At 46.6% G+C, this 24,482-nt stretch overlaps 1 long non-coding RNA gene across 1 annotated transcript; it reads left to right on the forward strand.

Annotated features, from left to right (window-relative positions):
* The first annotated feature begins 10,026 nt into the window (after positions 1 to 10,026).
* LOC135817417 (uncharacterized) lies at positions 10,027 to 24,095 on the forward strand. The gene is made up of 7 exons (XR_010553545.1): positions 10,027 to 10,364; positions 10,757 to 10,933; positions 15,960 to 16,146; positions 16,271 to 16,963; positions 20,590 to 20,806; positions 22,456 to 22,528; positions 23,617 to 24,095. It is a non-coding gene; the product is annotated as an uncharacterized LOC135817417 (long non-coding RNA).
* The last annotated feature ends 387 nt before the right edge of the window (positions 24,096 to 24,482 follow it).

Consider the following 24,482-nt stretch of genomic DNA (forward strand, 5'->3'; position numbering starts at 1 on the left):
ACATCGCATTATTATTTTGAGCACGGTCCACTATAATTATTTTCATCGGCACATCGCTGGAATGGTGGATTTTTAACACGTCATAATGTAGAAGTTTTATATTATGACGTGTTAAAAATCCACCATTTCCAGCGATGTGCCGATGAAAATATAGTGGACCGTCACCGTGCTCAAATAATGGACCATGCCCAAATAAGATAAGAGGGGTCCAACCCTCTTCAAAAAACAAAAGACCGGGTCTATTAATCGAGGAAATACGCTAGTAGTACAATGATATGCAAACCATCCGATTTTGAAGGCTCTTCCGAAAACCGGTCCGAACAGGGATACGTTCGAAAAGCAGCCAAAAATGTTAGGGACCAGTACTTTCCTATGCAGAAGTCCTGTGTTTTCACGTTTCAGCACAAACCACTGTACATCTGCTTCTACATTGTAAAAACTAAAAAGGCCAGCGCTAGACTGGCCCGGAAGTGCAAAGCAACACACCTGGATGGTATGTAAACTGTACAGTATGTGACCACATCATGCATTACAAAATTCATGACAACCTCGGGGCGCCATATCGGCTACTTACGCAGTACGATGGCAACGAAGCGAATTTTCTTGGTATTTTGGACGATATTTTGAATTCTCTGGAAAAAAATTGCTGAGAAGAAAATTGCACCATGTGGCCAGCCTTGGCCAATTGGCGGTAAGGGGTGTCAGATTTTGAGCGAAAATTATTTGGCAGCACGGGATAGGCTAAGTTTTATACAGTGAGTGAATGAGAAATATGAAATAGGGTGCGTGTGAGGTATATGTGCTTGCCTACCTTCCACCTGGTTGTTGATGAAATTGGCAATAACGTTACAGGACAATGCGGTCCATGAAATCACGACCAGTCAATACGGGATTTTGTACGATCGGCTAGATCCACATAGACACTGGCATGTTCAAACTGACGCGTCCAAATTGTGCCATTGCGAACAGCCGCACCTTTGGGATTTCCCAATGGCTGGCTGAATTCCTTGTACCAAGTCGATGGCATGCCACACTCAATGTTTTCAGGACACGGGATGTAGCCATCTTCGATATTCCAAAACCATCCATAGCTGAAGAATACTCTTTCATTGGCAACAATGAGGAACGGAGCTAGAGACTGAACGAGAAGATCAGCAGCGGATTGTCTCACTGCTGCTGGGTCTTTGGGCACTGGTGTGTCACCGTACCAAGTGGGGACCCTGAACACGTTCTTCCCATCTCCTATTTTTGTGAATGGTGAGGTTGCTGGACCTGGGAATGCGTGCAGTATCATGGAGTGGCCAGCATTGCTGGCGTTGATCACCGTTTCAAATGTGCGCTCCATCATTGTCACGTTCCAGCTGCCATCTTTGTTTATCACCGCAAAACTACCGAACCATGGATCGAACGCACCATTCGGAAATACTGCAGATAGAAATTCCATGGTGCCCCATGGTAGGAGTCAGGAGGTGGTCTCCAAATAGGTAACGACGGGTTACCCCACACCTCTCCCTTATTCATCTTTGTGAACAGCTGCTGTGCCATGCGCATCGTCTCCATTCTGCCCAGGAACAATTCATCATAGCTCTTGTCCGACAAACCGTGCTTCTCATATTTATTATGGTATGCTGCCGAATCAAAAAACAGACCATCGCACAAATCCTTGGCTTCTTCTGGACCGCTGAAATAGGATAACGTCAGGTTAACGAACCAGACTTGAGCTTCCTTCACACGTAGGTCCATTACCGGATTTGTCTTCTCCTTGTTGAACCAAATAACTTCTCCGTTGTCGTTTTTCAGCCACCAGTCTTTGTGCGCACGAATAATTTCAGATCCATACGGAGCGAGGTCACCTCGATCCATAGCTTGATAGTAGAGCAATTAATATTTGATGGTGGGACTTGCTGCCCTCAGCGCCCGAGCGATTTGAACCATGCCGTTCACTCCAGTCCCATTGTAGTGATGGGAATCCATCCAAGAGTTGATACTGACTGCGGCATACCGCGAAGCTACCTCCTTCGCCCACCAAGTGTTGCTCACATTGAATCCATCGCTGCTCACATGGCCGAAGTTTCCGGCCAACATGGAATTGTTCTCGCACGCAACACAATCCCAGCCATGAGTGAAGTACGACACGGGTTTCCAGTCATTCGGCGCAGGCGATGCCGCTAGTTCTAGTGCTAATTGTCTCTGCACAACTGTGAACAAGAGCACAACAACCTGAACGCGATACCCCATTGCTGCAGGCTGAGGGCGAATGGTGGACCCAGATTCCGGTTATTGAGAGGTTCGAAGAGGATAAGACACTGACAGACACCCACTATTTATCTAAATAATTTCTTGGCTCATACCAACATAACACGATATCGATACTGTGTTCTTTATGCAGAGGCCATGGTGAAAACATCACCTCTGAGTGACCATGGTGACTCTGTCCTTGCATCGGAACGGGTACGTCGTCTACACATTGAAATCTTCCTCCACTCGGGATGTAGTCTGTGCCTTGTCCTCATGCCGTCATGGTCATGCTTGTCAGCTTGATGGTTGCAGGCTTCATTTGCCGGTACGGCGATAGCTACCGAGTACCGGTAGATCTACACTACACTCTCTACAGCTAGCCTACAAGTAAACTAACTATTATTTTATTAGGCCGAGTAAAAAAAATTACTAGATGATCGTCCTTTTTTTTGGAAAAATCGGGGAGGGCGGGAGGATTTTATTTTTATTTTTTTACTTTTTACCCTCTCATGCACACAGTGTACACAACAACATCAAGGTTTTTTTTCTCTTTTTTTCTTTTTTTTTCTTTTTTTCTTTTTCTTTCTTCAGCAGATCGATACTGACGTTGTGATATACTAGTAGTATGTGGTCCATATAGTAAAGAAAGTATTAAACAAAGCGTGCACATGTTTCCTGCATCCGCGATCGGTAAAAAACCAACGATTTCGGCAAAAACTCACGATTTAAAAAATAAAATATTTCTTGGGGCGCTGACAAAAACTGGGGCGGACGGGGACGATCATCTAGCTTTTTTTTTTACTTGGCCTTACCATGATTACCATGATTACTTACATCAAGTACAAAATTAATTATTTATACATCAGCCTGTAAAGGACGATGATGCTACACTTGGTAGTGACCATGGTGACCAGGTGACCACGGAATCGTAGAGTGCAACACTGCAGTCATGTGATTGTCATGTGGCTCATCAGCATTGCGCCTGCGATCGGATGATGCAGTCAGATACACACAAGGCAGAACAACAGAGACCATTACCTATTTTCTCGTGTGTTTAATGGTCAAGAACCACTCAGTCATATCTGCATGGTTATGCCTACTTCGAAGTACATGTACACTGTAGCCTAGGTCCCCCATGCCCATGCCTGTTGTTAATCTAGGCAAGTTGGAACTGAGCCTTGCCCGAAACTAGGAATTGCCCGAAACTAGGAATTGCCCGAAACTAGGAATTGCCCGAAACTAGGAATTGCCCGAAACTAGGATTTGCCCGAAACAGTTTTCGTTGAAAAACCAATAATACTGTTCTGTGACTCTAGTCTAGACGGTAAGACGGGTCAGAAAGGCGCCTGGTAAACGGACGTGCTCCGACAACGGGCGTCCAGATAAGGAGAGTTTCACAGTACATCTAATGCTCACTCACGGAGTCATGGAGATTTGTCAACACGTATTGGGCACCTTAGACCCGTGCATGCCATCACCGCCCACAGGAAAATGGAATGATACCCATGTGCAGTTTTGAAACTCATCATCCTTGACTAGATGAAGTAAAAAAAGCGGGACGCATTCTCCAAGAGTCGCTTGACAATGCAGATGGCCAACGTGGAGCAAAAATATCGCGTGTCATCGAAAACACCTCGACCATAGCACACAGATAGGGGTAAATGGGAAATGTAGATAATTATGATGTAATGTAAATGTGAATTTGAACCGCAGTGAAGAGACTGTTTTTGAAGTTGAGAAGTGAACTTTCCTAAGTGTGTAAGTGGCTGCGTTGGAGTTTGCGGACAATTAGAAAAATGTAGATATATCTCCAACATGCATTCAAATAAATAGCACTTGAAAGGCAACTAGCAACACGGGCTAAGTCCAAGCCTTCACGACCAGTCAATACGACATTTTGTACGATCAGCTAGATCCACATAGACACCGGCATGTTCAAACTGACGCGTCCAAACTGTGCCATTCCGCAAAGCCGGACCCTTGGGATTTCCCAATGGCTGGCTGAATTCCTTGTACCACGTCGAGGGCATGCCACACTCGATGTTCTCAGGACACGGGATGTAACCGTCTTCGATATTCCAAAACCATCCATAGCTGAAGAATACTCTCTCATTGGCAACAATGAGGAATGGAGCTAGAGACTGGACTAAAAGATCGGCAGCGGCTTGTCTCACTGCCGCTGGGTCTTCCGGCACTGGTGTGTCACCGTACCAAGTGGGAACTCGGAACACATTGTCCCCATCTCCTCTTGACGTAAAGGGAGAATGTGCCGGTCCCGGGAATGCGTGCAGTATCATGGAGTGTCCAGCAGTACTTGCGTTGATCACCGTTTCAAATGTGCGCTCCATCAATGTCACGTTCCAGCTACCATCCTTATTGATAACGGCAAAATTGCCTAGCCAAGGATCAAACGCACCATTCATATACCGCAGATAGAAGTCCCATGGTGGCCCATGCCACGTGTCTGGCAGAGGGGTCCAAATGGGCAGTTCTGAATTGCCCCACACTTCACCCTTGTTCATATTGGTAAATATCTGTTGTGCCATGCGCATGGTTTCCAGTTTGGCATAGAACAACTCGTTGGAACTGGCCTCGGAAAAGTTCTTGTAGTGGTGGTTGCCATAGCCACCACCATCGAAGAAAATCCCATCACAAAGATCCTTTGCCTCTTCGGGACTACTGAAATACGATAGCGTGAGATTGATGAACCAGGATTGCGCCGATTTCACACGAAGGTCCAGCACTGGATGCTTCTTGTTCTTGTCGAACCAAATGACCTCGCCATTGTCGTTCTTCAACCACCAGTCCTCGTGTGCTCGAATGACATTCGCACCGTACGGAGCTAAGTCACCGCGTTCGGGTGATTGGTAGAACAGAATTTTCAGTTTGGGATTAGCGGCTCTGAGGGCGCGAGCAATCTTCACCGTTCCGATCTCGCCCGTGCCATTGTACTTTTGGGAGCCCAACCACGCATTGAGGCTAACAGCTGCATAGCGCGTTGCCACCTCCGTCACCCACCACGGGTCGCTCAGATTGAATCCATGGCTGCCTGTGTGGCCGAAGTTTCCGGCCAACATAGAGTTGTTCTCGCACGCAATACAGTCCCAGCCGTGGGTGAAGTACGACACGGGTTTCCAGTCCTTCGGCATAAAAGATGCGCATGTTGCGTCCAAGAAAGCGGAGAGCAGGCACACGAAAACAACATGAATGGATAATCCCATAGCTGCAGTCATTTTGCTTTGTGTAGGCAGGACTCAGCTCACTCAGTAGTACAAGTACTGAAGTAGTCTACCACCATCACACATCAGCGCAGGGCTAGGCCAGGGAGGTCTGAAGACGTGGTTGTACTTGTAAAGACAAAGTAACAAGTTAGTTGAAGCACAACTTCAAAATGGCCCGTAAATGTTCCCGACTGATTTGCGAATAACAAGAGCAGCGCCGGGCGCCATGTAGCCGTGTATGAGTGTAGCATAGGTTGGCGCACTATGGCGGCTCTGTAGCTAGCTGTAGTGTGGCCAGGGACGTTCTTTGCTGACTTTTACTTAGTTTAGATTGGAAAATGCGTGATGTAGATTGTACAATCATGTACATGTACTGTACTGGTGTAGATCTACACGGCAGAAAAATAGAACTACAAAAAGTATTCAATTTCATGCACCATGATGGCCGCCACTATGCCGCAGCTCAGGGGTTACAGCGTCGCTAGCCTTGTTCGACGGTTCGTGGTTTGAATCCTGATGCCTTGATGGGGACAGTAAGGCTTTTCTTTGGACTTTTCACCGTTTTCTTTCCCTCAACTTTAAAAAAAGAATGAAAGTGTGCTATTTCGCGATTTCGTCGGACTACATGTGGCAGCGCTTTTTGCACACAGCAAAAAGAAAGGATGGAGGAAGGGTTGTTGCTACTCAAGGAGCGCTACAGCTATCATCTCTTCGAGTGTAACAACACGAACCGCTGTGTTGCAACGATCTTTTCTCTCGTGTCTCTGCATGTGTGCATGGTCTTAGTCACTGTGTTGAGCAAAATAATTGATCGTTTCCTATACTGCCACTGGCCTAGTCTCTGTGCGCACAAAATAAATGAATACCGCCGAATATTGAGAGGATCTAGAACTGTCAGTGCAGCCACGCTGCCTATCAGTATCAGAGACAATCACCAACAGGTGAATGAATGTGGTGCATGTCTCACTGAGTCACTGAGTCACTGGTCGTATCGTGTGTTTTAGTACATCATCATGTAATTGTTATTACACCTTCCGACTGTTACGTGTTGGGTTTCTAAACTAGAACTCATCGTCATACTCATAGCATAGTATGTGCCTATTTGCTGGTTAGAGGCTCTTCAATTTCCATCTGATCTTTGACTCACCACTCAGGCAGTGTTAACACCTTGACTCGAGTCTAGTGGGCATTTTTACTCTCGGAACGAATGTCCTATATCGTTTGTGCTTTCATCCCATTTTCATCGTTTTATTGCACATTGTCTCCGCCGTGTTACATTTGCATGAATAAAGTATACACAAATGTCGATTAGGTTGGTACGTTTTTATTTAAATTCGCAGAACCAAACGGGCGGTGCAAACGTTCCAAGGTACCTGTAGTGTTCAGTAGTGGCCTGGTGGGTGCTACTGCTAGCAAGACAGAACGGGAGGCAGGCTTGTTTGAACTAGTGGTACTGGGTAAATACCACGCACGTCGGATGGCAGGGTGTTCCATAAAATGAACCCGCGGGCGGTTGGACGGTCGTGTCTGGCTTTGGAGGCAGATTTTGGCACTCGAAGGCCCAAGCTGCGTTGCGCGCGCGTTGTGCGAGTACTGGGACGCTCCAGAAGCGCTTGCAGTGCATTGCTTGCCCGACCATTCGAGCAACGCCAGATCATAACAAGGGTCTTTTGCTTGTGGAGCTCTACGATGCCATACAGCTGCAGACGAGCAATCGCAAGCAGAGATTGGGCGCTTGTGCGAGGTGGCAGGCCGAATACGGCGCGATTCAGCTTGTCGTATTGATTGCGGTTAGCAAATTAATATTAACTGCTTGCCGTTTTGTTAGGTGGAGTAAAGAAAACAGTGAGCCTAGAGATCTCTCGGGATAGGGAACATCCTAGCATTAGGCATGAAAGTCAATAGACGCTTGAATCGGGATGTGGTAGGGCCTTAAAGAGTGGGGAAAAGATTCCACAACTTAGCAACAGCAAAAACTGGTCTGTGAGATCCCGAAGTACTGCGGATGTTGGAAAGGGGCAGATTGCAGACATCCTGACCTCTGGTGGCACGGACAGCGAACTGTATTCCAGGCGTGATTTAAGCAGCAAACTGACTTCGCCGTGAAGAATACGGCGTATGAGAAGCCGCAACTTACAATCCGCCCGCTCGACAGCCGGACAGATGCTGAGTTGGGCATACAGCTGCATAGTGTGGGTACGTGAGGGCTGGGTTGTGACACAGCGGGTGCAGCGCTTATCCAGTCTGATGAGGATCTGTTTGAGGCTTGCTGAAAGGCTGGCGAAGTAGGCGTGGAGTAGATCAGGTAGGATAAGAGCTGTGTAGTAAAGGAGCACGGGTGATGTGGCTGATGTCTGCTCTGATGTGGCGCAAAACTCGGAGTTTGTAGGACACCTTCTTTACTACTACAGGCACGTGACCTACCCAGCTCAAGCGCTCATCCAGATAAATACAGAGGTATTTGGCTGGGCTGGTTTGAGCCAGAGGAGTGCCACCACATGCAACTGCAAGCTCTATTCTGTTCCGCCTTCCAGCGGAGATGCCCAGAACCTGGGTTTTCTGCGCGTTGAGGATTAACCCCTTGTCTGCTAGAAATGTTGCAACTCCGGACACTGCGATTGAGAGGACACGGTTGATGGTAGCTACGTCAGAACTGCTGGTATAGAGTATGATATCGTCAGCAAACATCAGAACCAGCGCTGGTGACGCACATTGCGCTACGTTCCTTGTGTAGAGGGAGAATGGTACAGGCCCCAAGACACTGCCCCGTGGAACACCGCACGTACAGCCGGTCGTATCAGAGACTTTCCCGTCGGCTAAGGCTACTCCCTGGTGTCTGCCACTGAGATAGCGTCCTCTGTCGCGTGGTGAGGACGGAAGGCGAACTGGTTGTCGGGAAGAAGACGTTCCGCGTGGATAAACTGGCAGAGCCGCTTGAGGACGATCTCCTCCATGATCCTTGACACTACTGGGAGCAGCGAGATCTATAGTTCTTTGGGACAGATGGGTCACCGGATTTGAGAAGAGGACGTTTGTGCGGCCCAGATGTAGAGGATTCATCCTGTTTGTATTTCAAGTAACAAAAATCAGTTGTTTGTTCTCTTAGCCGATGAGTTCGCGTGGATCGTGAAATGCGAATTCCGGTACGTGTATGGCGTTTCCAATCATTCGGAGTGGAACGCGAACACAAAGGTAAAGTTAGCCTATAGTTAATTCGGACAGGAAGCGTATTATGTGTTAGAGAGTTCGTGTGCCAAAGACGTCGACACTGTCTGAGGGCTGTGGCCATCTACTCTCACTCCATAGCCTGTGTTATTCCAACAGAAGGAAACTGCAATATCCTGGGAGTGGATGGTATACAGTTTCCTCTGGTACACGAATGCGATAATAGGCAGGAATAGGACACACCTCACGCTCTTCACGAGATGTTCGCAAAGAGCCCGAAGTTTTCCTTTTTCTGAGTGGATGGTATCTTCGGACATCAAGAGTACTGGCATGGAAACCCCGCCCTGAGAGACCAATATGCGCTAACCATTCTGCCAACATATCCATCGGTCTGTTTTATCCTTTTCCTCGTTTCTTTTTGTTCTCCACCTGGTTTCCAGTAGGGCTGTGTTAATAGTTAAAAATAAAAATGAATAAAAAAGTCCGAGGGACAAGAAGGGAAAAATCGGAAGGAAAACACTTGGACTCGAGCCATACTGCCCACGTCTCCATTTATTCGTGGTGCGCATCCCTTGCAGTCGTCGTATTGTGTTGTTTATCACACTGTGGCGTGTTCCCGAACCCAGACTCAGCGCATATGGAACACGTTGCTATGCCCAAGGTCCACTCTCTTACAATGCTCCCTTCTTGCAGAGTATGAACTGGGCTCAGGGTACATTTACCAAAGAAGGCAAGCCCGGTCAGGCTTGTCCAATTATGATAGTATCTGATAATCACAAGCCAAAGATAAGAACAAGCTGCTGTCAATTACAGCTGTCAAAATCGTAACACACTACCTCCAGCAGACATGAAGGGCATGGCATGCACGATCGTGTTTTGTCTTTTTTTGGACGTTTGGACGTGTGGCGATTGTCTATGCCACCTGGTACTAGTGGTAGCCACCAAGACTAAACAATAACTGTCATCATGACGGGCGCACAATAGAATGGTCCCTGCTGCTTCACCGTCACGTTCGCACAGCTGTTCATCTGGAGCAGTCGAACTAAACTCAAGTTGGATCAGTTTACTAATACTACATGTAGGTCATACTCAATTACTCATACTAGCGACACTCTGGCGACACCAGTTTGCGTTGAACTACTGTAGCAGACTCTAGTCTCTACCACTGAACTGAACTCTGAAGAACATTGTGCATGCCGGTAATAATAATAATTCTCGAAGACGGGCATAATAGCTTCGCGACGACATCGTCTGCATCTCAGCGGTTACCAGCGCTCAATGATTATGTCATAATCATAGCCGTGTAGATCTACATCATGATTGTGATATACCGGTACAAACCAGATAACCCTGATAACCATGATAACCGACACAGCGAAAAGGCTGCGCCCCGTGCTCCGCGCGCCCGCGATCCTGGGAGTGCCCTAGCCAAGACTACAAGAGCCAGGCCAGGAAGAGGCTTCGCGTTTCGAGGCCAGGTGCGATCGACTGAGCGTTGTGACGCAGCATACCGGTATTCGCGATGTAGAAAACCACCGTTTACCCTCTTGCTTGGGCTTATTCGGCGCATTGTTCAGAACTAGAAGTGTAGCAACATCTGCCCTCTTGCTATTCCAGCAGTGGGCAATCACTCTGGATATGGGTGCCTGTTTGGCTGGTTCATCAGCATGAGACTCATCAAGACTCGTAGATGTACGCCTGCAAAAGATTTCCACTCAATGGCCAAGTCACCTCTGCCTGGTAAGAATATAACTCAATTGAGCAGAATTCAACATGTAAAATTCGACGAGGCTCTTATAGATTGGAATTCATTACTAGGTGCATCACGCTTGGTGGTATTCTCCGAAGAGTAATGCCCTATTGCTTGTAAAAAAAAGTGCACGCATCACGCCTGGTTCACTGCGAACAGCATGACTGTACAAGATCTACACGTATGAAACTACTACATGACATGATGTATTCCTCAGGTATTCATGCTCATAGACAGTGGAACACACAACTGTACATACATGTGTCCTGGATTCAGATTTGTAGCAAGAAACTGAAATCACAGTCATTAGGATCGTTAGTCTTGCCAGTTTCTACTCAGCATAACCACCGTTGTCTTTTCCATCCGTGTTTGTTGTGTTTAGGAACTGTGAGCTGCATGTACACATACCCTACCGTAACGGTATATCCCACTGTACATGCTGGCGATATGTGTGCCATGAAGCACTCGCAGAGCAGCTGTGGCTCATACCGACAGAAGCATTGCCGCATCGGAGTGGATGTTGAGAACATGACGTGGACAAGATGACCGTTGGGCACCGGTAAGACTTAGTGTTTATTCATTGTGAGGGCCAGAGCCCTTTAACATGGTTATGGACGAGTCTCTAGAATCACTGTGAGGTGGAACACTGGAACCAAGTCATACAGTACAGAAAAAGCACCGAAAGTAGATAAGGTAGTGTTGAGGCTTGTGTCGGTTTTGACGCAGTGTGTCCGAGGTACTTCTTATCCAAAGTTGACTCCTGCGGCCCCACTAATACGATACATTTGCCGCGGTATGTCATAATACTCGAAATTATTTTCGGCTCTCAGAAATGTACATGGTTAGTGCCACCACACCAGGATTCCCTTGCTGAAAACAGCCTACCCCCAACTGTCAACATACTGAAGTGCTTGTCAAGCGAACCTGTCAAGTGTGCAGCTGCAAGAACCGAAATAGTGCGTAGTGCGCCAGGCTAGCTTTGTTGAGATATGCTGAGAAGTCCGTCATATACGAGCTGTACGTCTTCGTAGCCGTGCACATTTGGGTATGCGCTCATTACAGGAAATCCGTGCAACGAAAAGGAGCGTACGAAGCAGGTGTACGTCCAGCCTGGGTATGTTCTAATCAAGTGCATGGCTTCCATGGGTATGTACTAAGTGAGTTCCACTGTACAACAAAATGGACAAACAAAAACTGAAAAAAAGAAAATGCATGGGAAGGGATTGTACTTTTAAATTAACATGGAAAACGTGTGGGCACAATTTATGCGATCAAGTCCACTAACTAAACCGGACTTTGAACAGTCAGACGTGCACAATCTAGCACAAAACTGAAAAGTACTGCTGAATCTGGTTTAGTTGGTGGAGTTGAACGCATAACTAGTGCCCCCACTTTTGTCCATGTTACAATTTTTTCCTTGGCTCACCCTCTGAGTTCTCATGGGAAGGGAATGAGAAATAAAGAGGACTAGACTGCCACCATAGTTGGTTTCGTCACTCTAAGCTCAGCTGATCAGACCTAACAAGGTGCTAATATAGCTAGTTGTCCAGGGACGAAGTAGACACATCCCGCAAATGGTTGTACGAGATCGCTGTCCTCGCCTTGCGCGTTTAAAAATGCTTTTCAGAAATCCAGAAATGTAGAGCTTTGCAGAATGGGTTTTTACTGTCCGCTTGACAGTCCCGTATCACATCCTGAGCTAGACATCTGAGTTTCAAAATCTTGGCATCAGTGGTAGCAGTGCACGAAACCCATCCTTTTTTTAAAATTTCTGCCAAGTTCAGTCATTAGGTTTCATCCATTTTTCATGGGCCATTCCTCCTTCTCTCCTGTTAAATGGAAGTTAAAGTGAGTTTTTAGACGCCACATGGACTTTCACGCGCAGCGATCCTTAGGCAAAATTTCTAAGTTGCCATGGAGATACTTCTTACACCGCCCGCATGCTCCCATTCATAGATTTCCCGTACACACAACAGAGCTTGCAGTTGATTTATTGATTCAACTCGGGCTCATGCCATATGCAAGCAGCTCTAACATGAGAGCAACCCCAGAGGTGAGGGCGATACCTAGCCTTGGCAAAATCAAAAGAAAAGTATGAAACAGAGCTGAGAGAAGAGCTCAGGCAATAAGAGGCCGTCCAAGGTTACCAATAATATTGTCAAAACGAAAGGTTTTCATTTAAGGGTGGGTGGGTTTGATGGAGATTCGTTTTGAAAATAATTATTGAATGCAAATGGAGAATGCCAAGTTACTTCTGGGTGGTGATAATTGACATCAATACTTTTTTGGAATTCGTTTTACCTGCAGAAAAGGTGAGTGGGTGGGGGCTGAGAAATACAAAAACTTTTCTTTTTGTAAAACCAATCGGTAACCCCGGACGACCCCTAAGCTGGATAATTGGTACTTGAAGTACTTTTAGATAAACAGGTGTGGGTGCTGCAGGGATCAAAACTCACTGCAAACATCTTGACAAAACTGAGACATGCTGTCGTGTTGATGGGCTGTGCTGGATAACTTGAGCCCATTGGGATACGAACGATGCAGAGGTCGTTTCGCGAATTGGACAGTACGAGCCGCATGCAGCGGGACTTGTGACTTTTTTGGTCGATTTCACATCAAACAGTCGTAGGGAATCACGCACATTCCATGCTGTGTATTGAAAATATAATGGTGTTTGTGGCTCCTGGCACCGCAGGTGACACAAATTCGCTGTGACTGGGAATGTCATAGTGACAAACTATTCCATCTCCCCTGGTTGGTGTAATTATGGCAATCAAGAGAACAAGCTTTTCAACATGTGGATACTATATTCATGCAGTGTCAAGTGATAGAAACAATGCGCCGATGATTGATCACCCTGCACGAATAAAGTATCCACATGTCAATTTAGCTTATTGTCTTCATTGCTATGATAAAATTTATAAAAAATGAAAATATATTAAAAAAATATAATCCAATACAAATTGTCATTAGTTGAGTGAATGGATTGTATCTTCTCCCCAATTCTACAGTTGTGCTATGATAGAACATATCACTGCGACTATGCACATGCGTAGTCAACCATGTACAATGGGAGTCTAACATTTCTTCCCTCAAATGTGGGACTGTGGGTGGTATAGGAACGGGAAGACTCTCAAAGCATGCTATTGGGTTTTGTATAAGGTAACTGGCCAGGTGTGAAATTCCTGGAAATAGCCATTAGCGCTTGCACCCGAATGCATCAGAGCAGTGTAAAGGAAATGGGGGAGCCAAGGGACTACATGCAATGGAAAGTCATAGAGCAAAGCTGCATGCATACCCACGTATTCTCACAACACCGCACAAGGATAATTGGGATACACCAGTGTGCTGGTTTCGATCAACTGGTGAAGCGATTGGCGTTGCAAACAGCCAAAGTGATCGCTCATGACTGAGCCGCAGCAGTACCCGCAACCGGGTGCAAATTTTCTTGATCGACGTTTCAAACAGCCAACCAGGGTGAAGCAATTGGCGTTGCAAACGGCCAAAGCAATTGCTCATGGTTGAGCGGCAATAGTACCCGCGACCGGGTGCAATGACTACTGATTGGCGTCGCAAACAGCCGACCAATAGTATGCAATTTAAGCAGAGATAGTAGCAGCAAAGCAACCAGTTGAAGGAAGCTGTTCCCACCTATAAAATGTGGGAATGGGTGGTTGGGTGGCAAACAAATTCCAGCTGCTGCTCAGTGACACTGCAAAGGAAAGCGCAAGCCAAAGTCAAAGTCAGCGCAGCAAGAGCTACCCTTGGGTGATTGTCGGAGAAGATGACAATATTGTTTCTGGCGCCACAGGCGAAGACGCCAGATTCTGAGCTTGGTTTCATTTTGATTTGTCTTAATGTTTCCGTCTTCCACAAGTGCTTTCTGGAAGTTTCCGGCTGCTGCTCAGTGACACTGCAAAGGAAAGCGCAAGCCAAAGTCAAAGTCAGCGCAGCAAGAGCTACCCTTGGGTGATTGTCGGTCAAGATGATAATATTGTTTCTGGCGCCACAGGCGAAGACGCCAGATTCTGAGCTTGGTTTCATTTTGATTTGTCTTAATGTTTCCGTCTTCCACAAGTGCTTTCTGGAAGTTTCCACCACAGCTGCACACAGAATCGCTGTCACTGGGAATGTCACAGTGACAGACATTTTGTTATCCATGATGATCCAATATTTCACCATTTGTCTGCATAGTTCCTGTTACAGGATTTCCATTATGTGTTACTCTCGTTCTCCCTAGAGTAGCTCGTGCCATTCTCAATGTGTCCATAGCTTTAACCTCCGTGAGAGTAACTCCTTGGGATATTCTCACATTACCCTTGGCAGCAGCCTGGTGGTTGCCACTGGCGTTCATTCCTTCGCTCTGTGTTTCCGGTTGGCTAGTGTGCCATCCCCGGTCGGTGCTGGCCCCAGTGCCGCACTTTTTGTGCATTAGGTTGGCCAGCAGCCGTTGGTGGTCACCATTACCTTCTTCCTTGGTGGCGTTCGGGGACATGTTCTTGATGTTCCTTCTCCTTCTCGTCTCTCCTAGAATAGCTCCTTGTGCTACTCTCACATTATGCTTGGCAGCAGTCCCGTTACCATAACCTTCTTCCAAAGCCGTTTCCCGGTCTAACCGCGGCTGCTGTATAATTTACAGTCGGTGTTGGTCCCAGTGCCGCACTACTGGCTTCAGCAGGCTGGCCAGCAGCCCGGTGGTCACCATTACCTTCTGAAGAGATATGAACAGCATGGAGTATGAGTCTGATGTCCGTTGGGGTAGCTCCTTGTGCTATTCCAACTCCATTCAACATGACCGTCGGTAACAACACCACAGGTAACAACCCAATCTCAAGGTTTGTTCATTCCTTTGTCAGATCGAGTCATTTTACGTCGGGTTTTCACCATCCTCCTGCATTTTCTGGATAGCAAGATGGAAGTGTCTGGTATGCTCTGCCATTCTTCAGGTTTGTACTCTTTCAGTATGCCATGTTCAGGTTAGATGTAAGAGGTCAAGGAGTCTTCGCAATTTGCGAATGTCCTAGTAAGATCCATGCCTCTGGTGTTGCTGGTCTAAATCCTTGTCGTCTCTATGCTGTTACCATCACCTCTGTACACCAGAGCGGATTTGAAGGGTTGCAGCAAACCCAGCTGAGTTTAGAAGAGACTTTTCCGTGGTGGGTGCATGCGAGTGCCATGGACACAAAAGTCTCTGCTTATGGACATCTAGCCTAAAGCAAAGAAGAGGTTCTCACTTTCCGAGATGATTCCTTACCATGTAGAAGACTTACAGACAATCATCTCTCATGTGTATATTGTGTGTGTGTGTGTGTGTGTGTGTGTGTGTGTGTGTGTGTGTGTGTGTGTGTGTGTGTGTGTGCGTATGTGTGTGTGTGTGTGTGTGTGTGTGTGTGTGTGTGTGTGTGTGTGTGTGTGTGTGTGTGTGTGTGTGCATGAGCATGTGTACGTGTGTGCATGTGTGTGCGCTTTCATGCACATGTGACGTGGTATTGGGGTGTGTGTGTGTGGGTGTGTGTGTGTCTGTGTGTGTGTGTGTGTGTGTGTTTGTGTGTGTACTCTTGTGTGTGTCATATGTGCTGCTATAGGCGACCGCATGATGTCCAGGCTCCCAGACTGCCTCAACCTGCTTGCATCTGCCCAAGCAATAAGCAGTGTATTGCCACTATCCTGACTGACTTCTGGATCTGCAGCAGACCATGCAGCAGCTGATTTTGGAAGATTGGAGCGGATGATAAACGGAGTGTGTATGGACAAAGTGCCTGTCAGGAATTTGTAGGTTTCTGCAAGTCACTGTGTTGTATATGCATGTGACTATGTGGCATAGTTGTTGTGAAACCACAAGTTCTCGAGAGTGAAAGGCCTTCTCGCTTGTGACATTGTGTTCGTTCCAATGCAGTTGTATCCCGACTCCGCCGTACCGCTGATGTTTACGACGTGGCATACGCTACTGGCGCCATGTGCGGTTTGCTGTGTGCGCTGTAGTTGTATGTTGGATGTGTATGCTTTTCTCATATACGCTGTCATTTTCACGCTATAACTACCTGGTGGTTTTAGTGTTAGTTATTCATTCATTATTGTTATAGTCGATGGAAGTGAATTATACTGTTGAGAATAAATAGTTGTCCTCGTGCCGTGTGGTCGTTCGTTCCTGATACGTAAGAGAACCAGAGGGTTCACAACAATAGTGTTATGATGTGCGAAGTTCTGTCTTTTCACAGTGTCGCTGCTCATTGTGATCTAACTTGGACACTAAGTTAGTGCTGGCCAATGTGCATTTCTGATAATGAGAGCACTGCATTATCCACTGTTAGTGCTGGCCAATGTACTGTTCTTATAATAACAGCACTGCATGATCCACTGTTTGTTGTGCATTGTCTATTATGCACTAGAGCACGGCACAAATGTATTCATTGGCCTAGTTTTCATTCAGAATCCGTACATGTATGTTTTGGGATTTGTGTGCATGTGCGTATAAATGTGTGTAAGCGTGTCTGTTTCTGTACGTACACAGGAACCGGTAGATCACATGACTGCATCAATTCCACCCGTTCCAGAAACTTCAAGCAAGGAATTGAGAGCAGGCCGTGAGGTAATTTATGCTCTGCTTTAGCTGTGATGTTCTCGTCCTTTGCGGATTCATTGAGATGCTAGAATGGCAAAAAAATGGGGGAAAAATACGGGACATCCACCATTATCGTTCATTCATAGAAATAATGCTTAGTCAAGAAATAATGTTTATTTTTCTAGCTGACCCCATTACCCACACCTGGTAACATCCAGGACAGAAAGCGATTTTTGTTTTATCAAAAACAAAGATAGTAAGGCAGAGCTGCCACTTTGCTATTAGAATAATTCGGAAAGGTCAGGGACCGATGGGTAAGGAGGTATCGTTCCCTTTTGCACACCAAGACATTTTATAGGATTCTAAGAGCCTGAATAACCAGGTCGGGGCACTTTCGCGAACAATACTAGTACTAGTAGGAAAGTGAAGATAGTTTCGGTTGTTTCCTCTGTATGGGCGGATGGCTACGGCAAAAGCAGGAACAAATCCATCCACGGCCTCTTTCTCTTGCTGGTTGTGAAGAATTGTGTATCAAGCTGTTGTGAAAAATAACCAGGGGAATCACGCAGGGTGCATTCTCTTGGCTCGCAGGCACTGCCCTCCATCCAGCAGTTGATGCAGCAATCGGGTCAAATGATTTCTGAAACCATGGTGGAAACGCTCAAATGAAAACAAACCGCAGAAAAACTCTCGCAACTTCAAAGGTGGCTGAAACTTGGAAATTCCCGCGTTTTGGGGTCAGCGCATGCGAACTACTGCTAAAAGCCGAGTACACGATGTCATGTTGATCAAGAGTGTACGACAATCACTTTTCGTATACGCACAGTGCGTACTGCAATTCGTCAACGCAAAGCAAGATGACTTGTACAACCACCCAGGTTTGGAAGGTGAATTTTATCAAGGATATGAAAGGGAAGCTGCGCAAGGATGAAGTGTATCAAACTTTCCCCTGGTTGGTGTAATTATGGCAATCAAGAGAACAAGCTTTTCAACATGTGGATACTATATTCATGCAGTGTCAAGTGATGGAAACAATGCGCCGATGATTGATCACCCTGCACGAATAAAGTATCCACATGTCAATTTAGCTTATTGTCTTCATTGCTATGATAAAAATGATAAAAAAATGATAAGAAAATAAAAAATTTAATCCAATACAAATTGTCATTAGTTGAGTGAATGGATTGGATCTTCTCCCTAATTCTACAGTTGTGCTATAATAGAACATATTACTGCGACTGTGCACATGTGTAGTCAACCATATACAATGGAAGTCTAACATTTCTTCCCTCAAATGTGGGACTGTGGGTGGTATAGGAACGGGAAGACTGTCAAAGCATGTTATTGGGCTTTGTATAAGGTAATCAGCCAGGTGTGAAATTCCTGGAAATAGCCATTAGCGCTTGCACCCGAATGCATCAGAGCAGTGTATAGGAAATGGGAGACCAAGTGACTACATGCAATGGAAAGTCATAGAGCAAAGCTGCATGCATACCCACGTATTCTCACAACACCGTACAAGGATAATTGGGGTACACCAGTTTGCTAGTTTCGATCAACTGGTGAAGCGATTGGCGTTGCAAACAGCCAAAGTGAGCGCTCATGACTGAGCCGCAGCAGTACCCGCGATCGGGTGCAAATTTTCCTGATCGACGTTGCAAACAGCCAACCAGGGTGAAGCAATTGGCGTTGCAAACGGCCAAAGCAATCGCTCATGCTTGAGCGGCTATAGTACCCGCGATCGGGTGCAATGACTACTGATTGGTGTCGCATACAGCCGACCAATAGTATGGAATTTTAAGCAGAGATAGTAGCAGCAAAGCAACCAGTTAAAGGAAGATGTTCCAACCTATAAAATGTGGAAATGAGTGGTTGGGTGGCAAACAAATTCCGGCTGCTGCTCAGTGACACTTGCAAAGGAAAGCGCAAGCCGAAGTCAGCGCAGCAAGAGCTACCCAAGGCGATTTGGGCGTGCATTTGGGCGCGCATGCACAGCAGTTGAGTGCACGTGTAAAGCCAGCTCAGTCGCAGCTAACATGAGATAGAGAGCAGCGCATCGGTCTTATCGCTAACTAGAGTTAGCCCAAAAGCTAACCCAACATTTATCCGTGAAGTGCGCAATACCCTCTGTTGAAATCAGTCCTGGCTTGATTTGGAACAAAGCAAACCACTTGTATTCCTATAGTGGAGTGGCTTCTGTAGTGAAAGCAAATGGTTGTACATGTACATGTACGTGCCATGCGATTCGAGGTCGTGAAATCAATGTTCCTCTCTAAAACGTGCAGGTTCTGCAAACATGCCTTTGGCTGCAGACAACACCTTTCACCCTTATCACGTATGCATCAAGCAGGTTTCACTTAGCATGTCACTGATTCACTTCACATACCGAAAATTGTTCGCTCACTTGGGTCCTGGATTGTGAGTATAACAATCTTGCTGCTAGCGCTGTACACAGGCTAAGACGCCAGATTCGACTAAAATATGGAACGTCATGGTTCTTTGGGTACGGTTACTCTCCGTACTATTAACTTCGATGTTGCGCCCGGAGTCTATTTCTAGTCATATCTCTTCCGCGTCGCCAGATAAAGTCACTTCTCCTTTCAGCAGTACAAATAATGACGTCGGAAAGCGTCACCGCTGTCACAATCTGTCCAAACGTGACACTGGGCAGCATCATTCAATGTGACAATATCACCATTCAATGTGAATGGTGATACAGAGTATGAGCCTCATTCGCGCTCACAGGACTGGAAATTATTTCCTACTTTGTATGAATAACTACGTGGAGGGCTCGCTGATTTAGTGCTTACTTCATCCGGGAGTACTTGACGATAGCAAACGCCAAAGCTATCAGGAGCAGAGCCGAAACCGTGCTTGTGGCGGCAAGCGCAACTCGACATCCTTAGCCTGTGTATTGGCAAAGCATACATACACAGAGATCAAACAGTTCGTCAATAATATTGGCAATGAAGCCATATGTGTCCGAAGATTCGCAATGAGTAGGATTCTTGTTCCTCCTGAGTTTCGCTTTCCCTAGGACTTCAACGGCCGTTCCCCCTTGCTATGGAGGCTGCGGGCCCTACAGGCACTGGCAGCAACTGCCCTGCAGAGCCTCAGACAAGTCAGGTTCAGATGATGATCACCAGGGAAATTTCTCAAGCCTTGTTCAAAATTCAGTGACGCGCTAAGATCGCTACTATTGAGGTACATCCGCAGGATCTCTGACCTGCGTTCAGATGAAACTTGTCTCCAGGAGACCGCCTGCTCGCTCCATGGAGATGTTCTGTCTGGTTGGCCTGCTGAGTGCGCAGCTTCGCTCGGGTGAGCTAGACCCACCAAAGGAAAGAACAAGAAAGTTCTCAACAAATTCAAAATCCTCAAACTCATTACTTCAAGGATCCGGCCGGGGACACTGCATGCCGCACTGACATTGTTACCTGGTTACCGCAGTGCTCGACGGCACAAACAGACTACAGGTCATGTCTACTATGTATATCTACAATGTACTATGCGAGTTCAATGCAAGCAATCATGGTACTGCCTGACGTCTCTATGTGTTTGTGTGTGCCTGTGTGTATGTGTGTGTGTGTGTGTGTGTGTGTGTGTGTGTGTGTATGTGTGTGTGTGTGTGTGTGTGGATGTGTGGATTCAAGTGTATGCCACGTGTGCTGGTATAGGTGACTGCGTGATTTACAGGCTTCCAGACTGGCTCAACCTACTTGCACCTGCCCCGGGGCAAGCAACTAGGAGTGTACTGCCGTTATCCTGACTGACTTGAGTGTCTGCTGTGCACCAAGCAGCAGCTGATTTTGGAAGATTGGAGTAGATGACATACGGAGTGTAAATGGACAAAGTGCCTGTCTGGAATTGGTAGGTTCTTCATGTCACTGTATTGTACATATGTATGCATGTGACTATGCAGCATAGTGCTGTGATGTAGGAAGTTCCGTCTTTTCTCAGTGTCGTTGCTCATTGTGATCTAACTACTTACTTGGACACTAAGTTAGTGCTGGCCAATGTGCTGTTCTGATAATGACAGCACTGCATTACCCACTGTTTGTTGTGTATTGTGCACTAGTGCACAGCGCAAACTTTTCATTGGGTAGATTTCATTCAGAACACGTGCATGTATGTGTGTTTGTAGATGAGTGTTCGCATTCACATATGCCGTAAAGTAGCGCGAGAGCGGGCCACCATCTCATCCTTTCTTGGTCCTCTTGTGCATGTGGTGTTCTGTCTGTAGGTCATACGACGCGGACATTGTTCCAAACATTGCACGTTGTGCAGTCAATCGGTACTCAGTTTAAAGGGGAAGTTAAGGCAAAAATTAAAATTTCACCAGTTGTAGTCTTCGGGGTGCTGAGTCAAATGGTCTTCGTCCGAGAAAGCTGAGACGCTCCCTTCCTACTTGAATCCCAATCGAACTCGTGCACTTCCACCGAAACTGGGTGACTGCGCCCTACTAGATGGGATTTGTATGCAAAATGTCACTAAAAGCGCCATTTCGTTCTTATAAAAGCACGGATGACCGCGATTGGCCCATATGTTGTAGTCTTTTGGACGCTGAGTCGACTGGATTTGGTCCGAAAAGGCTGCGATGCAGCGTTCCTCCTTTATTCCCAATCGAACATGCTTGAACAAGCGGTCACGTGCTCCTGGGTGCCCAAATCACCTGGTCACCACGCCAGCAGGCGACAACTTTCACACCAAGGTTCAACTCGAGTGACAGGACTGCACCCAAAAAAGGTCAAACAGGCTAGTAAGTTGTACCCTGCAGGCACGGTGACCAGGTGACTGGCGTACGCAGGAGCACGTGACCGCTTGTTCAACCATGTTCGATTGGGAATAAAGGAGGAACGCTGCTTCGCAGCCTTTTCGGACCAAAACCAGTCGACGCAGCGTCCAAAAGACTACAACATATGGGCCAATCGTGGTCATCCGTGCTTTTATAAGAACGAAATGGCGCTTTTAGTGACATTTTGCATACAAATCCCCATCTAGTAGGGCGCAGTCACCCAGTTTCGGTGAAAGTGCGCGAGTTCGATTGGGATTCAAGTAGGAAGGGAGCGTCTCAGCTTCCTCGGACCACGACCATTCGACTCAGCACCCCGAAGACTACAACTGATGAAATTTTAATTTTTGCCTTAACTTCCCCTTTAAGTTTGAGCGGATGCGAGTTCCACGCAATAACATACGAAGTTTGACCTTAGGACACCTCTTGGTTCTCAAACCCTACAAACTTAGTAGCACTCTGTACCTTTTGTTCATTCCATTGGCTGTAAAATCAAGGTGGGGTGCTCTCGCGGTACTTTACGGTATGTGTGTGTGTGTGTGTGTGTGTGTATGTGTGTGTGTGTGTGTGTGTGTGTGTGTGGGTGTGTGGGTGGGTGCGGGTGTGTGAGTGTGTGTGTGTGTGTGTGTGTGTGTGTGTGTGTGTGTGTGTGTGTGTGAGTGTGTGTGTGTGTGTGGGTGTGTGTGTGCGTGTGCATGCGTACATGCACGCTTGTGGAACACTGCAGGACCCTGTGGATGTCCTGATTGGATCAATTCTGGACTTTCCACAAACGTATCGTAAAAGAGCAGGCCGTCAAGGTAATTTGTGCCCTTCTTTAGCTGTGATGTTCTCATCCCTTACTGACTCGTGGAGAAGCTATACTGGCACGATTAGAGGCCATCCGCTATCATCGATGATGTTCATGCATGACACAGTGTTTTGGGTTGTAGCCCACCCGTGGATAAGTAGGTGAGCTCACCTGTCCTCAAGAGTTTTGAGGAGCTGTTTTTCTCTTGCCAACCACACCAATTACAAGCCAACAGTTCGGGACGAGAGAGTACATTTCTACTTCAGAAGTAGTTACTTTCAATTGACAACTAGAGGAATTACACCGAGACAGGACGATACCTGGGTATATATCAGTGAGGCGCGAGAGAAAAGTGCGGAGTTTGGAAGCAAAAGTGGTGCGAATTGTGCTACGCTAGGTCCCGGCCTGGAGAGGAGGCCAAGATTGCAGATGGCGAAATACGACACTGCCCCAACAGAGACAAGTACAGAAAGTGTGTACCCAGTGGACAGAAGACGGTGCGGCAGCATGCACGACGAAGTGACTGAACCGCCACAGCCCCAGTACCACCCAGAAGTTTAAAAAAAATAGACATATCATGGAAATGCACGAGGCCTTGCATGCAAATTTCTTCAACATGGCAACAGAACGCCAAAGTGGATTTCGAAAGCATGGATGTGTTGACTATCATGAGAGTTCTGGATGGATCCAAGTGCATCATCAATGTTCTTTCAAACTGTGGTTGAAGTGTTCAAACTGCACCAAAGCCTTGGAAGAGCACTTGTAGCATAGTACTGTTAATTAACAAATATTCGGCGAGTTTGATTTATTTTCGTCCTGGTCATATTTAGCCCAATTTTTTGTAGTCGAAACTTGGTTTGCAAGGTTCAGTGTGACAGGGTATACAGGCAGCAGCAGTACATGCCAAAAGTTTAATGCGGCCGATATGTGTTTTAGCCCTCGGAGGCCGAAATTCGAATGGGCAGAACATTTGTAGACTTACAGTTTGCACGCGCACTCTTGAAAACAATGGTATTAAAAAACCCCAACTGAATTCCATGGGCTGCCAGGTCTAATCCATTGAGTTGTTTCTTCATTGTGTGTTGCTATGCCTAACAGATGCATCATCAGAAGCACAGTGTTTCCACCTGGCGCAGGAGAGGGTGAAAGCTTGCCTGAGCTTTCCGAATCGAGAATTTGTTGCCGCGAGTGCCGGCATTACGCTTGCTTGCAACTATGCTTTATCTTTGTTCTTTTTTTCTTCTTCAAGTTTCTACTTTTAGCCAAGTCGGTAACAGTCTTTGTATGGAAGGCACATCCTGCCTCAAGGATTTGTTTAATCATTTCACTACTACAAGTACAGGCATGTACTTGTTCATTGTGACTCTGTTTGCTGTGCATGACACTCTATTCTTAGTTACGTTCATGTATATTTCTGCAATGGTTAGCGTTGCTCCATGCGGTGTGTTATGCATTTTCAGCTAGTCACTTTACAACCCTTCACTTTCCCACCATAGAGTGTTATCAAAATTATCTTTGAAATCCTCTGTAATCTCTCTCTTTCTGTAGCAACTCCAAACCTGTGCCAATAGTTCAAGAGCAAACCTAGTTGTTTGTGTGTGCTTGAGTGGACTGAAAGTTGCATGGGTGTTGTGTAGAGAGGGGCATGGCCTGCGTACTCCTGGTGTGGGAAATCGGCTGAGCATTCGATGCATATGCGATGTGTATGCGGTGATGCATTTGAGCTAGCCTGGTGCGTATGCGAGGCGTATGCGATGATGCATTTGAGCTGGCCTGGTGCGTATGCGAGGCGTGTGCGATGATGCATTTGAGCTGGCCTGGTGCGTATGCGAGGCATATGCTATTCGTATGCGATGATGCATTTGAGCTGGCCTGGTGCGTATGCGATGATGCATTTGAGCTGGCCTGGTGCGTATGCGAGGCGTATGCGATGATGCATTTGAGCTGGCCTGGTGCGTATGCGA

The sequence above is a fragment of the Sycon ciliatum genome, chromosome 5, assembly GCF_964019385.1.
Source record: "Sycon ciliatum chromosome 5, ocSycCili1.1, whole genome shotgun sequence".
NCBI classification, from domain to species: domain Eukaryota; kingdom Metazoa; phylum Porifera; class Calcarea; order Leucosolenida; family Sycettidae; genus Sycon; species Sycon ciliatum.